Genomic DNA, 16,414 nt, shown 5'->3' with positions numbered 1-16,414 from the left:
ATCCCACTGGGGAGCAGGATGGCCAGCCCCTAAAGTCCTGGTCTATAATGTGCAGGAAACCAGCTCCGCGCCCATGGGGGACTTCAGTCTGAATGACACATGCTGGAGGTCTCCTTCTGCCAGCACTAACAGCCCCAGAATGATAGGTGACCTTTCTCCCTTGAGAGATAGTGCACATACACGCTCTCCACTGCAGGGGTTTGTGCACCCAGTGCACTCACGTCCGCGACTTTTGCCAGCCGTACCAGTAGGTGAAGCATGTGCTCCTGCTCTTGTGCTCTCAGATAAGGGCATATTCGCCGCCTCCCTCTTGGTTCCCTCTTACCAGCCATGGTGGGTGAGAGTTGTTGAAGCCCCCTCTAGCGCTTGCTTTGGTTAGCCGGTGTTTCCAAGTTCCTGTCATGTACATAGTTATAGATAGTCGTGTTTAGAGTAGGGTTGCCAGTCGAATTATAGCGTTTGCTATAGGTACCTGGTGGATTTATTCTGAAAAGATCCCCAAATTTCCAGCAGTGTGCAGCATGCAGGGCTGTTTCCCCTGTGATGGGTAAGAACAAGAGCTTCTGGGTTTGCCTTGGCGATGGCTATGTGGGGACAGATGCCCTATTTGCACCTCCTTCACCAGGACAAAAATCAGGGATTTCTACCTCAGTTTCCCTTGTGAAAGAGGCAATGCATTCCACCTCGGAACCGAGGCCTGACCACAAGATAGTGGACTGAGACCACAAGGATTACTCCTCCGGCTGCACAAGTCTGATGAGAAATGTTGCCCTTCTCTCTCACCAGCAGCCTCCTCAGAAACACTCCAAGCATTCTGATGATGACAAGTGCTCAAAGCCTCAGTCTCCAAAAAGGATTTCCAGTGAGACCTCCAGTACCAGTCTGAGACACCACAAATCTAGACTTTCACCCGCTCCATCTGAGGCGGCACTATTGACTCCAGCTGTGGATGCCGGAGTCTTCACTCTTTCCGGCTCCATCTTCATTGTTCCCACCTGACCGTCACTATCGGCGCTGATGGACGGATACTTACCTATTTGGGTGCCCTCTACGCCACAGGCCTTGCTGCCCAGGGATCTTTGGTGCCTCTCCCAGTGGACTCTCCTTGCTAAAATCAGCTCCTATGAAGACAACTCCGGTGTCCTCAGCACCCCTCCTGATGCATTGCCAGAACCCTTGTCATTACCTTTGATGTCATCTAGAGATCTAGCGCCGTCTCTCCAACCCATTGTGCTGCTACTGCCACCACCGATCCTTTGATCAGAATTCAAACCATCTCTGCCCTCGGTTATGTTGAACCCCCAGGTATCTCCTGTAGCCAGACCACCTGGAACCCCAAAAGGGACCACTCCCTGTGTCACCCTTGAGGTCTTTTAGCTCTCCTTGCAGACCTCCTCCTAAGGTTATGAACCAAGTCTGGTTTTCTTATAAAGAGGCGCCAGCGTGGTGTCCCCACCTTGGATGACTCAGACAATGCAATATCCTCTGTGGCCTGACTGGTCTTGGGCTGCTCCGAGGTATTCTGGACCTCCATCAAAGTCACGCTGTAGGAGGAATTCCCCTCCTCCCCAGTGCAGGAAACCTCTACCCAGGATTCTACTATCATCCTTCCACCCACTGTACTGGACCCTATGGAGGACGGAGAAATAATGAAGGATCCCCTGGTTGTTTCCACCCATATTTCATCATCTTCTCCAGAGTCAACATCTTTCACCACAACCCCCCTGAGTACTTCAAGGTCTTCCAGGACCTTATAAGGAGGGTGCCACTTCCCTAGGAGAGCATGCCGAACATGAGCAAAAAAACCTGCACAGCCTCCTTGATATTTTTCAGACTCTAATAATGCCCCATGAAGCATTGTCCTTCCCATCAGTGAAGCCTTGCTGGAGACGGCAGAAACCCTCTGGCAGACCCCACCCTCTGTACGACCTATGGCCAAGCAAGGGGATATCAAGTTCCTCAACAAGATATTGATTATTTTTTTACCTACCCAGTTCCCAGTTTTTCAGTGGTCATAGCTGCTAATGAGCGGTCTCATCAATCCCATCTTAAAGCTACTCCCAAAGACAAAGAATTAATGAGACTGTATTTAGATGACTGAAAGTCTTAGTCCATTGCTGCTCTTCAAATGCATGTGGCTAACTATCAGTCTCTCTTATCTAAATATATTAGTATTAATTTCTGAGCAGTTTCTAAGTTTGCTGGCATGTTGACAGAGGAGGGAAAGGAACAGTTTCTGTCTTTAGTTTTGGAGGGGAACCATCATGGCCTTCAAGCAGCTATTGAAGCTGCTGATATGGCTTCATGTTCAGTGGCTGCCATGGATTTAGGGGGCAGGGATAGCTCAGGGGTTTGAGCATTGGCCTGCTAAATCCAGAGTTGTGAGTTCAATCCTTGAGGGGGCCATTTAGGGTTCTGGGGCAAAAATTGGGGATTGGTCTTGCTTTGAGCAGGGGGTTGGACTAGATGACCTCCTGTGGTCCCTTCCAACCCTGACATTCTATGATTTCCAAGAGAAGCTCTTCCTTGTTGCAGGTGTCGGGCATTCCAAAGGTGCTGCAAAATACAATTTAAGATTCACACTTCGAACTGTCTAAACTATTTACCAGCAAAACAGATGATGCTATGCACACCCACCCTAAAAGCTTACCCGGCAATACTTCATGACTGGGAGTTCACACTTCAGTTACAAAGAGGAATCAGTTTAGTCCACACCTTTAGTATAAATCCTCTTTCCAGAAGTCACTGGATTCCTCAAAAAGGTCAAGACCTCCTCAACATTGCCAGCTGCCTTCTTCTACAGTAAGTCTTTCTCATCTGACAACCGCAGCCCCCAAGCAATCATTCTGACTGCTCAGTTGAGGACAGCACACTAACTATCACTTCAGAACATGCCTGTCCCTCTTTCGTTGTGCCTGGGAAAGCATCACATCAGACAAGTGGGTCCTCAATACTGGAAAGGAGGGATATGTTCTCCAATTCACCTCCTTCCCTTTTCCTAGCACACCTTTCCCGCCCCTTTTTAGGGACCCATTTCACGAGACTGCGTTACTTCAAGACACAGAGTCTCCTTTGGAATTGGGGTGGCAGAGGAAGTTCCTTAGCAGCACAGAAGCAAAGGCTTCTACCTGTATTTTCTAGTCTGGAATAACCCTTCTGGTCTTCACCTCATCCTAGATTTAAGAAACTGAAACTTTTCATCAAGAAAGTCAAGTTCAGAATTGTCACCCTCACTTCCATTGTCCCTTCCCTGGAGATCGGTATGCTGCCCTCACTTTTCACGACTTGTACGTCCAGCCACAGGATGTATCTTCGATTCATAGCAGGCAACAACCATGCCTAGGACTCAGTGCTTCCCTTCAGGCTTATATCAACCCCAGCGGTCTTCACCAAGTGCAAGTTGATGGTAGACGTCCACCTGTGCCATTTAGGCTTTCAGATATTTCCTTACCTGGATAATTGGCTGGTATGCGGAACATCAAACAACCAAAACAACATCCATGTGCAAAACAACATCCTTGTCATCAGAGAGCTGTTCTTTTGTCTGGGCCCAAAACTAAATTTGGACAAATCACAGTTACAACCAACACAACTCATAACCTTCATAGGAGCAGACCTTGACCCCATAATCGCATGGCTTACTTTCAAAAGGAAGGGTTTCAGAAAATACCTTTTCATTCAGAAGGCCTCAAGTCCGACCCAACGACATTGGGGCATGCCTTCCTACATCTCCTGGGCCACATGGCTTTGTGCACATATGTAACTCCACATGCTTGACTTCCCCTTCGCTTTCTGCAGGCCTGGTTCTATTTGGCATGTTGTCCTTCCAGACTTGCGGATTTATGTATCTACACAAGTGTTTCAGTCTCTGGATTGGTGGTTGGATCTGTGGAACATGTAAAAAGGAGTTCTGTTTCTGTTCCCGGAACCAGCTATGACTCTATAATGAATGTTTCTGCCAAAGGCTGGGGGCCCATCTCAATCAATTTCAGGCTCAAGCTTTTTGTCCCACCAGGAAGTTTCACTCCATATAAATGTGCTGGAGCTTTGACCTATTGGTGGGGCCTGTGAGATGTTTCTGTCCACCCTCAAGAACCAGGTGATACAAGTTCTTATGGACAACGCCACTACCATCTTTTATCTGAATAAGCAGGGAAGTGCACGATCATCTCAGTTATGCCAGGAAGCTATCCTTCTACAGAATCTATGTATAAGAAATAATGTCTCCTGAAGATGACCATCTTGGCTAATGTCATTGATAGACCTATCCTCCCTGAACTTATCTAATTCTTTTTTGTACCCAGTTAATACTGTTGGTACTTTTGGCCTTCAGAACATCCCCTGGCGATTGGTTCCAAAGGTTGACTGCATGACAAAGCAACATTAATCCTCATGGCACCAGCATGGCCAAAATGATATTGGTTCATGGACCTACATCAGCACTCTGTCCAGTCACTGATAATTTTACCTCTAGTCGAGGATCTCCTGTGTAAGAACCAGGACAAGGCTCTGTCTCCAATCTCTTCACCTCATAGCATGGATAATCTCTGGTCAAATTCTCATGAGAAATTGTGTTCTTGAGATGTTCGGGCCATCTTGATGAGTAGCAGAAAAGAATCCACTAGAGCTACATGGGCAGCAAAGTAGAAGAGATTTTTCGTTTGTTTGCAATCTCAAGACTTATCACCCCATCACACAGAGGTTGGACATGTGCTGGACTATCTGTTGCACCTGAAAGCACTGAGCCTTTCAGTTAGTTCCTGAGAGTTCACCTGGCTTCCATATTTGCACTCCATCTACCCGTCAAAGGGATTTCTATTTTCTCTCACCCTCTCATTTCCCAAGTCTTGAAAGGTCTACTCAATGCTACCCTCCTGTGTCTGATACTTGTCAGGGATCTCAGAACACATGACTTATGAGGAGAGGCTGAGGGAGCTGGGATTGTTTAGTCTGCAGAAGAGAAGAGTGAGGGGGGATTTGATAGCTGCTTTCAACTACCTGAAAGGGGGTTCCAAAGAGGATGGCTCTAGACTGTTCTCAATGGTAGCAGATGACAGAACAAGGAGTAATGGTCTCAAGTTGCAGGGGGGGAGGTTTAGATTGGATATTAGGAAAAACTTTTTCACTAAGAGGGTGGTGAAACACTGGAATGCGTTACCTAGGGAGGTGGTGGAATCTCCTTCTTTAGAGGTTTTTAAGGTCAGGCTTGACAAAGCCCTGGCTGGGATGATTTAACTGGGAATTAGTCCTGCTTCGAGCAGGGGGTTGGACTAGATGACCTTCTGGAACCCTGATATTCTATGATTCTATCTCAACCTAGTCCTCTCCCAACTGATAGTATCCCCCTTTGAATTGATGGTGGCAACCTCAATGCCTTTATTGTCTATGAAAATGCTGCTTCTGGTGGCAGTCAGTTCCACAACCTTGCTGAAGTCTCTCCTCCACTAAAAGTAACGGCTCACTCCACCAGGGCTCAGTCCACTTCACCAGCTTTTCTAAGCAATATCCCTAGAGCAGATATCCACAAAGCACAAACGTGGTCATCTGGGCCTACCTTTTCCAGACATCATGCCATCACTCAAGCTTCTCGGAATGATGCCAACTTCGGCAAGTCAGTGTTACCGTATCTGTTCAGGTGATCTGAAGCCCCTCGATCTGAAAGGGAACTACTGAGGCATCAGCTGCAGTGGTAGTTTATGTGCACATTCACTCGAAGGAGAAAACTGCTTACTTACCTCTACAGTAACGCTTGTTCTTTGAGATGTGTTGTGCACACAGAGTTCTATGGCCCTCCCACCTTCCCAGCTATTGTGAATGTTACATACAGTGGTCCAAAGGAACGGAGAAGGAGGTGGCAGACCCACCTCTTTTATGCCATCATCTGAGAGCATGAGAGGAGCAAGGTCACATGCACTGCCTAGTGGTACTCCTGGCAAAAGTCTCCAGCTCAACTACCTTGGATGCCTACACACCTGCAGTGGAATGTATCGGTGCACAGTCACACAAAGAACAACAGTTACTGTACAGGTAGGTAACTGTATTTTTCCTAACTCAAAAAATGTTACACCCAACAAAGAGAAATTCTATATTAGATCTCATCTTGACAGGTAACGAGGAATTAATCACAGAACTAAAAATCAGTGGTAATTTAAATACAGGTGATTATGACTTAATCGCATTTGTCATAAGCAAACACTACAAAATCAAAACCAGTAATATATTCACACTTCGTGCTTTTTAAAAGGGTCAGCTTCACAAAGTTGAAAACAAATATAAGATCACTTGGGAGAAAGAATTTAAATAGAGAAATATGAATGATAATTGGAAACTGTTCAAGAACATTGGTACTAAAAAGTTTATGGTAAGGAATATAAATCAGAAGCTAGGAATTGTAGAAAATTTATAAGGGAAGCACAAAGACCCAAGACGAGCAGAATTAAGGACAGTAAGAAGTTAAACTATATTAGGAACACAAAGAATGCTAATAATCGTATTGTTCCCTTACTAAATGGAAATGGCAGAATTGTGAATAATGCAGAATAGGCAAAAGTGTTCAATAAGTATTTTCTGTTCTATATTTTACAAAATAACAGATGATCTAGTGATATATGCTGCTGATGATGATGATAATATACTTTCCATTCCAATAGTATCTCACGAGAATGCTAAACAGAAGCTAATAAACTTAAACATTTTTAAATCAGCAGGTCCAGATGATTTGCATCCAAGAGTTCTAAAAGAGCTGGCTGAGGAGCTCACAGGACTGTTAATGTTTCTTTTCAGTAAGTGTTGTAACACTGGGGAAGATCCAGAAGACCAGAGGAAAGGTTATATTGTTGTGTCAATATTTAAGAAGTATACATGGGACAACTCAGGTTACTACAGGCCTGTCTGTCTGACATTAATCCTGGACAAAATAATGGAGTAGTTCTTCCGGGACTCGATTAATAAAGAATTAAAGGACAGTAATACCATTAATGCCAGTCAACATGGGTTTATGGAAAAAAAGGTCCTGTCAAACTAACTTGATATATTTTTATGAGATTACTAATTTGATTGATAATAGTAATAATGTTGATGTAATATACTTAGACTTCTGTAAGGCATTTGACTTAGTACACCATGGCATTTTGATCAAAAAACTAAAATGATATAAAATTAAGAACTGATTAACTGATAGGTCTCAAAAGTTAACTGTAAACAGACAATCATCGTTGAGAAGATGTGTTTCTAAAGAAGTTCTTGGCCCCATTTTGTAATTAACCCAGGAGAAAACATGAAATCGTCACTATTAATGTTTGCAGATGACACAAAAATTGGGGGAGTACTAAAAATAACGAGGACCAGTCACTGATGCAGAGCTATCTGGTAAACTGGGCACAAGTGAACAATATGTTTTAATAGCTGAATGTAAATGGCCTACATCCTTTCTTCTTATATGTATATATACATATTAACAGGATGGGGGACTCTATTCTGGGAAGCAGTGACTCTAAAAAAGACTTGGGAGTCATGGTGGATAATCAGCTGAACATGAGCTGCTAATGTTACACTGGCCAAAATAGCTGAATGTGAGCTTCTAATGTGACAATGTGCATGCATAAAAAGGGGAATATCAGATTGGAAGTGCCTCTGTATTTGGCACTGGTGCAACTATTTCTGCAATAATATGTCCACTTCTAGTGTCCATAATTCAAGAAGGTTCTTGATAAATTGAAGAGGGTTCAGAGAAGAGCCACAAGAATGATTAAAGAATAGGAAAACTTGCCTTATAATGAATAGACTCAAGGTGCTCAGTCCATTTAGTTTAAAGAGAAGGTGAAGAGGTGATTTGATCACTATCTGTAAGTGTCTACGTGGGGAACAAATATGTGATAATGGGTTCCTCAACCCAGCAGACAAAGCATAACACAATCCAATGGCTGAATGCTGAAGTTAGACAAATTTAGACTGGAAATAAGGCATCCATTTTTAACAGTGAGATTAATTAACCATTGGAACAATTTACCAAGGATTGTGATGGATTCTCCATAATAGGCAATTTTTAAATCAAGATTGAATGTTTTTCTAAACATTCTAGTTTAGAAATGCTGTAGTTTGAACAGGAATTAAGTCTGGGAAGTCCTATGGTGTTATTCAAGAGTTGCATTATTCAGGAGGTGAGACTAGATGATCACAGTGGTCCTTTCTGTTCTCATAATCTGTGAATTATCATAGAAGGCTTTAGGCTCAGGAAATACAGCATCTGCAAGCCTAGTATTATTGGGAGTTCCTTGCTGTCGAGTCTGGTTAAAATACCTCAGGTTTCTGACTTAGTGTTGGTTTCTTCATTGCTTGGCCAGAAAGAGAAGCAGAAGAAGTAAAATGTCAAAGGCAGGACAATGTAAGATTGAGGATTTTACCCTTTGTTGGTTAGAACTTGTTTAGTTCAAGAACTCTTCCAGAGACAAATTTTGAAATAGGATTATGTTAATCATGGTTCTGTAAAGACAACAAGAGGTCATCTTTGACTTCCAAACATTTGTCCTTGGTATTGGGAAGCCATTGCAGACACTTTACTGAATTGCAAAAAGAAAAGGAGGACTTGTGGCACCTTAGAGACTAACAAATTTATTTGAGCATAAGCGTTCGTGAGCTACAGCTCACTTCATCAGATGCATTCAGTGGAAATACAGTGGGGAGATTTATATACATAGAGAACATGAAACAATGCGTGTTACCGTACACACTGTAACAAGAGAGTGATCACTTAAGGTGAGCAATTACCAGCAGGAGAGCAGGGGGGCGGAAAAAACCTTTTGTAGTGATAATCAAGGTGGGCCATTTCCAGCAGTTGACAAGAACGTCTGAGGAACAGTGGAGGGTGAAGGGGGGGAATAAACATGGGGAAATAGTTTTACTTTGTTTAATGACCCATCCACTCCCAGTCTCTATTCAAGCCTAAGTTAATTGTATCCAGTTTGCAAATTAATTCCAATTCAGCAGTCTCTCCTTGGAGTCTGTTTTTGAAGTTTTTTTGTTGAAGAATTGCCACTTTTAGGTCTGTAATTGAGTGACCAAAGGGATTGAAGTATTCTCCAACTGGATTTTGAATGTTATAATTCTTGACGTCTTATTTGTGTCCATTTATTCTATTACGTAGAGACTGTCCAGTTTGACCAATGTACATGGCAGAGGGGCATTGCTGGCACATGATGGCATATATCACATTGGTAGATGTGCAGGTGAACAAGCCTCTGATAATGTGGCTGATGTGATTAGGCCCTATGATGGTGTCCCCTGAATAGATATGTGGACACAGTTGGCAACGGGCTTTGTTGCAAGGATAGGTTCCTGGGTTAGTGGTTCTGTTGTGTGGGGTGTGGTTGTTGGTGAACATTCGCTTCAGGTTGGGGGGCTGTCTGTAAGCAAGGACTGGCCTGTCTCCCAAGATCTGTGAGAGTGATGGGTCGTCCTTCAGGATAGGTTGTAGATCCTTGATGGTGTATTGGAGAGGTTTTAGTTGGGGGCTGAAGGTGACAGCTAGTGGCGTTCTGTTATTTTCTGTGTTGGACCTGTCCTGTAGTAGGTTACTTCTGGGTACTCTTCTGGCTCTGTCAATCTGTTTCTTCACTTCCGCAGGTGGGTATTGTAGTTGTAAGAATGCTTGATAGAGATCTTGTACGTGTTTGTCTGAGGAGTTGGAGCAAATGCGGTTGTGTCATAGAGCTTGCCTATAGACAATGGATCGTGTGGTGTGGTCTGGATGAAAGCTGGAGGCACGTAGGTAGGAATAGCAGTCGGTAGGTTTCCGGTATAGGGTGGTGTTTATGTGACCATCACTTATTAGCACTGTAGTGTCCAGGAAGTGGATCTCTTGTGTGGACTGGTCCAGGCTGAGGTTGATGGTGGGATGGAAATTGTTGAAATCATGGTGGAATTCCTCAAGGGCTTCTTTTCCATGGGTGCAGATGATGAAGATGTCATCAATGTAGCGCAAGTAGAGTAGGGGCATTAGGGGACGAGAGCTGAGGAAGCGTTGTTCTAAGTCAGCCATAAAAATGTTGACATACTGTGGGGCCATGCGGGTACCCATCGCAGTGCCGCTGGTTTGAAGGTATACATTGTCCCCAAATGTGAAATAGTTATGGGTGAGGACAAAGTCACAAAGTTCAGGCACCAGGTTTGCCGTGACATTATCGGGGATACTGTTCTTGATGGCTTGTAGTCTATCTTTGTGAGGAATGTTGGTGTAGAGGGCTTCTACATCCATAGTGGCCAGGATGGTGTTTTCAGGAAGATCACCGATGGATTGTAGTTTCCTCAGGAAGTCAGTGGTGTCTCGAAGATAGCTAGGAGTGCTGGTAGCATAGGGCCTGAGGAGGGAGTCTACATAGCCAGACAATCCTGCTGTCAGGGTGCCAATGCCTTAGATGATGGGGTGTCCAGGATTTCCAGGTTTATGGATCTTGGGTAGAAGATAGAATACCCCTGGTCAGGGCTCCAGGGGTGTGTCTGTGCGGATTTGTTCTTGTGCTTTTTCAGGGAGTTTCTTGAGCAAATGGTGTAGTTTCTTTTGGTAACCCTCAGTGGGATCAGAGGGTAATGGTAATTGGTAATGGTAATTGGTTTCAGTGCAGAATCATAGAGGATTAGGGTTGGAAGAGACCTCAGGAGGTCATCTGGTCCAACCCCCTGCTCAAAGCAGGACCAACCCCAACTAAATCATCCCAGCCAGGGCTTTGTCAAGCTGGGCCTTAAAAACCTCTAAGGATGGAGATTCCACTCATTCCAGTGCTTCACCACCCTCCTAGTGAAAAAGTTTTTCCTAATATCCAACCTAAACCTCCCCCGCTGCAACTTGAGACCATTACTCCTTGTTCTGTCATCTGCCACCACTGAGAACAGCCGAGCGCCATCCTCTTTGGAAAACCCCCCTTGAGATAGTTGAAGGCTGCTATCAAATCCCCCCTCACTCTTCTCTTCTGCAGACCAAATAACCCCAGTTCCCTCAGCCTCTCCTCGTAAGTCATGTGCCCCAGCCCCCTAATCATTTTTGTTGCCCTCCGCTGGACTCTCTCCAATTTGTGCACATCCCTTCTGTAGTGGGGGGCCCAAAACTGGACGCTATACTCCTGATGTGGCTCACCACTGCCAAGTAGGGAGAAATAATCACTTCCCTCAATCTGCTGATAGTGCTCCTACTAATGCAGCCCAATATGCCGTTAGCCTTCTTGGCAACAGTGGCACAGGCTTGACTCATATCCAGCTTCTTGTCCACTGTAATCCCCAGGTCCTTTTCTGCAGAACTGCTGCTTAGCCAGTCGGTCCCCAGCCTGTAGCAGTGCCTGGGATTCTTCCGTCCTAAGTGCAGGACTCTGCACTTGTCCTTGTTGAACCTCATCAGATTTCTTTTGGCCCAATCCTCCAATTTGTCTAGGTCACTCTGGACCTACTCTCCAGCATATCTGCCTCTCGCCCCAGCTTAGTGTCATCTGTGAACTTGCTGAAGGTGCAATCTGTCCCATCATCCAGATCATTAATCAAGATGTTGAACAAAACCGGCCCCAGGACCAACCCCTGGTGCACTCCGCTTGATACCAGCTGCCAACTCAACATCGAGCCGTTGATCACTACCCTTTGAGCCCAACAATCTAGCCAGCTTTCTATCCACCTTATAGTACATTCATCCAATCCATACTTCTTTAACTTGCTGGCAAGAATAATGTGGGAGACCATATCAAAAATTTTGCTAAAGTCAAGGTTTATCACGTCCACCACTTTCCCCATATCCACAGAGCCAGTTATCTCATCAGAAGATTGATCCAGATCCAGTCTGGTCTTTACAACCAATGCAGCCGAAGTCAGGCACAAGCAGAGTTGGGAAATCAGCACCAACATCTTCTCAGGCAGATAGTGTGTGACTAATTCTGGGTTTTTTTCCCCTTTGGTTGACCCTAGCAGAGATTCTTCTTCTTTGACTGCACATGTCCATTCCACTTTAGGAGTGTGCACACCCTGTGCATTGGAACCAGAGACTTTTTCCCATAGCGGTACCCATCATGGCCGCACATGTACCCTCCACACACGCATGCTCCCAGCTGAAGGTTTAAAGGGGTGGAGTTGCCCCAACACCCTGTTCAGTTTCTTGTCACCCTCTGGAGTTGGAGATTGGAGCATGTTGTGTTTCTCATCACACAACTTTCCCTTTTCTCTCAGAACTGAGAATTTCTCTAAAACAGTGTAAATAATTGTTAGTGGGAGTTACAGTTCGTATGTAGTGGGACAAATTTTTATTTTTATGTTTTTACTTTGGTTTTGGGCTGCTTTCTGGCATCCTTGTCACCTGGTACTGGGGTTTGTGTAAGTCCCTGAGATTTAAGCACTGTTCTGACTAGAAAATCTAAGCGAGATAGTGATCCTCATTCCCACTGCCTGAACTGCCCGGGAGAGGTCACGTCAGACAGAAGTGCCAGATTTGGAGCGGGTTCAAATGGAGACCCAGAAGTCCAGAGAGGTGGGGCTCTGGCACTTCTTCCTTGAGTCTGTTGAAGGTCCAGTGTCAGAGCCCAGCCATTCAGTGCACACCAGTGCAGACACCACTCCATCCTGGAGTGCACGTCCGGACATTTCACATTACCCTGTCACCGGTACCTAGGGAGAAGGTTTTATTCTGCTTCTCCAGTGCCATTGAAAAGTCAGAAGATGTCTGTCAGCACAGTCTTCAAAGCCTAAGAAGTCTTCATCAAAGAAACCTCAGTCTCCTGCAGAACCCTCCAGAAGCAAGTCGGGTACAAAGGTTTAGTGCATGGGCCTTGGCTAGGCACTCCCTAGTACTTGATACTACTTTGGCTTGTAGTGTCTAGTCAATGACTCTGGCACTGACCTCAGTACTGCTGAAACAGAGTCCATCACCAGGGCCTGCTGTGGCGAAACCTTGATCCTTGCATGTTGCTGTCCACCCACCATTCTTGGCACTGACAACAGCAGGCATACGCAGCAGCCAACAACCTCCTCTGCCTCTCAGTGCTAGACTTCCTTCTGCTTCACAAGGTGGATGTCTCTGCACTATCTGTTTCTTCTATGCGAGCTCCGGTACCCACTACATCTGTGTCACCGGCTCACCCAGCACCGACTTAAATGTTGCGGCTCTTGATACTGGCAACAGCTAAGAAATCTTCAGTGAATCTCCAAGGCAGATTTACGGTACCATGGGCGGGTAAGCTCCCAGTGCTCCCCAGTGTCCACCACTGCGTATCAGGCCTAGTCTCCAGCTCCCTCTGCTCCCCCCAGTACTGCACCTATGTGGCTCTTAGACTACTCCTACTCCTCCTCGGAACTGGAGGTAGGATCTTATGCTGCTAGATCCTATTACAGGGAGTCCTGAGGTTCACCTCCACCTTCTTCACTGAGATTGAGATCTCAGCCCAGCACTCTCACAGGAGCAGGTCTACAGACAGAATGCCATGGGATATTTTTAAGTGGGGCCTGATGTCTGATCACTGGCTTTTTTGGAGCTCTGCGGTCATACCTCCAGCATCTTGTACAGCCTGCCCCGTGCCTCGTCTGTCTTAAGTCACCTCCATGACAGCAAGAAATGTCTGGTGTTGATCTCATTACCAACCGTGGTATCAGTCAGGTGGTAGAGGTGATATTGACAATACCCAACCCATCTGACAAGGACATACTGCATCAAACTTTACAAGATGAACCTGTACAGTCACCATTGAACGAATCCTACACTTTATTTGACAAAGTGACATCATTGTTCCTAGTTGGACAATTATAAGACCTATCAAGAGCTGTTAAAGAGTGTGGCCACTTCCCTGGGGATCCAGGTGGATCCGGTGCAGGAGAATCCACATAAATTAGTAGGTACTTTACACACCTCAGGACCCAGCAATCTGGAGCCCATTAAAAAAATACTCTGGCAGACATCTGTGTCTTTAACACCTACAGCTAACAAAATAGAAGAAGATACCATGTGTCATCCCAGAGTCATGAGCCAATTTTGTTCAGTCCTACCCCAGGAGCTTTGGTGGTGGTTACTGCAGTCAATGAAAAGACAAGATAAGGATGTTCCAATAGTAACCCCAAAAACAAAGACTCAGAAAAGCTTGATCTTTTTGGTAGAGAGATTTATTCAACCTTGGAATGCAAACCACCAGGCTGTCTTAGCCAGAGATGTTTTTTACATTTGGGATAATATGGCTAAATTCATGGACAAACTACCAGCGGAAGCCAAACAGGAATATCAGGCCATGCTTAATGAGGATCTGTCAGAAATCAGGGCCTGCAGCGGAGCTAGTCTCCAGGCAGCCTCATCAGTACAGCTGGCCTGCAGCAGGCTGCCTGATTAGCCATGCCACCTGATCGGGTGCAGAGGCCAGCAGGCTGGCTCTGAGGCCAGCAGCACCAGCAGCTCACTGGCTTCTCAACGCTCATACCCACCTCTGTGCCTGCTCCTTCGTTACCTGGTTCTTCTTCGAGTGATGTTGCTATCTGTATTCCAAAAGTGGATGCGCATGCACACCATGCACCAGAGCCGGACGTTTTCAGCAGCAGTGTCCGTTGACCTGCACATGTGTCTTAAGTTGCCACATGCTCCAAATGAGGATACAAGTTCCCTCTTACGGCACGGTCGGAGTCGGAAGCTTCTCTCCTCATGCTTGTAGCTTCTACGAGAGCACTCAAATCCGTTGTGTATAGTTCGTTAGTTTAGTTGTTTTCTTCGTTGTGTACGGACCTATAGTTAGAGTAGTTAGACCTATAGTTAGAGTAGATTGTTGCCGCTTTTGGGCACTGTTGACTCCCACACTGACCGTGCAATACAGCAGCCCTCTGAGGCACACCCCTCCATCTTGGCAGGAGTCCCCACGCTCCACTCTGTGCATCCTTTGCCTCCAATTTGGTGGACATCAGGACGTGCCCTGGACACCTGGACAGGCTAAACCCGTGACAGTGCACCTTAACTTGCCATAGCCGCCTTCTCTGCTCCTCTTGGCTTCACAGCCACCTACTCCTATTCGACATTGGTGACTATTCGACATTGGTGAGGCCTCATCTGGAGTACTGTGTCCAGTTTTGGGCCCCACACTTCAAGAAGGATGTGGATAAATTGGAGAGAGTCCAGCGAAGGGCAACAAAAATGATTAGGGGACTGGAACACATGAGTTATGAGGAGAGGCTGAGGGAGTTGGGATTGTTTAGCCTGCAGAAGAGAAGAATGAGGGGGGATTTGATAGCTGCTTTCAACTACCTGAAAGGGGGTTCCAAAGAGGATGGCTCTAGACTGTTCTCAATGGTAGCAGATGACAGAACGAGGAGTAATGGTCTCAAGTTGCAGTGGGGGAGGTTTAGATTGGATATTAGGAAAAACTTTTTCACTAAGAGGGTGGTGAAACACTGGAATGCGTTACCTAGGGAGGTGGTAGAATCTCCTTCCTTAGAGGTTTTTAAGGTCAGGCTTGACAAAGCCCTGGCTGGGATGATTTAACTGGGAATTGGTCCTGCTTTGAGCAGGGGGTTGGACTAGATGACCTTCTGGGGTCCCTTCCAACCCTGATATTCTATGATTCTATGATTCCAGAGGATGCGCCACTCTTTCTGGGTCAGGATCTGCATCTGGCGACTGCCGGCCCACCTGCACCGATAGTCCTGTCATTGCCACAGGCCTCTTCAGATTTGGAGGGTTTTTCCATGGAGGAGCCATCGTTCTCCCTGATGTCCAGGTGCAGCTCAGACTCCCGAGTGCGTCCACCGCACCCGACGGGCTGCCCCCTGGTCCAGCTGCACTGACACTCTTATTCCTGGGACCCACAGTATCCACCAAACCCGGCCCCATGGCTACACTGGCCCACGTGGGATCCGTACCACCCCCTGTACCTACCCCCACCAGCCTTGCACCATTCCATCCATGCCCATCTGCTGGAACCGTCCAGCTCAGACAAAGAGGTGAACCCAGAATGCAGCCCAGTACCATCAGTCCTCTTCCCAGGACGAAACCATAATCTCCCCAACCCTCTCACCTCCTGGTGATCACCTCCAGTATCAGGAGCTGCTGCAGAGGGTGGCCCTCAGTCTGAGTATCCCCTTGGAGTAGGTCCAGGACCAATCCCATCAACTGCTGGACATCCTCCAGCCTTGAGGGCCAGCATACCTGGCTTTCGCCATCAATGAGGCCATCCTCCACCCGGCACTGGAGGTCTGGCACCCCCTGTGCCCCGACACCTAAGAGGGCAGAACGCTGCTATTTTGTGCCATCTAAGGGAGCTGACTTTCTTTTCTCCCACCCGGCCCCGGCCTCGCTGGTGGTGCATGTGGCTACCAGTGAGTGAGGCACCACTTCTCCACCCTGCCAGATAACGTGGTGAAGCACCTGAACCGGCACTGCTGCAAACCCTGCTCCTCCGCAGCCCTGCGATTCCGCATTTCA

At 46.3% G+C, this 16,414-nt stretch overlaps 1 protein-coding gene and 1 long non-coding RNA gene across 10 annotated transcripts in view; one reads left to right on the top strand and one right to left on the bottom strand.

The window, feature by feature from the left end:
* SHANK3 (SH3 and multiple ankyrin repeat domains 3) overlaps positions 1–16,414 on the top strand; it is a 769,810-nt gene that overhangs the window by 671,128 nt on the left and 82,268 nt on the right. The gene's annotated exons all lie outside the window — the stretch shown is intronic.
* LOC144930238 (uncharacterized) lies at positions 3,630–5,649 on the bottom strand. The gene is made up of 3 exons (XR_013635396.1): positions 5,555–5,649; positions 4,469–4,627; positions 3,630–3,886 (listed from the first exon to the last, which is right to left on the bottom strand). It is a non-coding gene; the product is annotated as an uncharacterized LOC144930238 (long non-coding RNA).

Source organism: Lepidochelys kempii, chromosome 1 (assembly GCF_965140285.1).
Source record: "Lepidochelys kempii isolate rLepKem1 chromosome 1, rLepKem1.hap1, whole genome shotgun sequence".
In the NCBI taxonomy this organism is placed as follows: Eukaryota; Metazoa; Chordata; order Testudines; family Cheloniidae; genus Lepidochelys; species Lepidochelys kempii.
The sequence above is the reverse complement of the archived record's forward strand: the minus strand, read 5'-3'. Positions and strand labels throughout refer to the sequence as shown.